We start from the raw sequence: 478 nt of genomic DNA on the forward strand, positions 1-478 counted from the left end.
AGGTCTGGTCGCTACAGAGCTCCACCGTGTACCCGCGCGGGTGTGGTTGGGAAAGAGACGGGAGTACGTGTGCCGTGCGTGCACCTCTTCTCTTCGTGCACGTCACCCACCTACGTGGGTGTGTGTGAGAGATACAAACCTAGACAAATGGCTTGTGCGGTTCGTGAGTGTTTTTTGTTTTGGGGGGAGGTTGATTTCGTGAATGTATTTGTGGGAATATGTGTCGATGACATCTCAAACAAAATTTTGCATGCAATGTGTGTGAAATGGAGGCCTGTCCATATCATATATAGAGGGTCGGGCGATCCACGAGAAGAGAGGGAGGAGTCATAGATATCGATAGAGTCGAAGAGAGGATCAAGTGGGTGGGTGCGAGATCGATGAAGAGTGCCATCGAAATTGTGTGTGTGTGTGTGCAAGTCAAAGATATAGGGCGACTGAACTAGCTACCGGAACGTCGGAGGGCACAGGTCAAGTT

The sequence above is a fragment of the Triticum aestivum genome, chromosome 6D, assembly GCF_018294505.1.
Source record: "Triticum aestivum cultivar Chinese Spring chromosome 6D, IWGSC CS RefSeq v2.1, whole genome shotgun sequence".
Lineage (NCBI taxonomy): Eukaryota > Viridiplantae > Streptophyta > Magnoliopsida > Poales > Poaceae > Triticum > Triticum aestivum.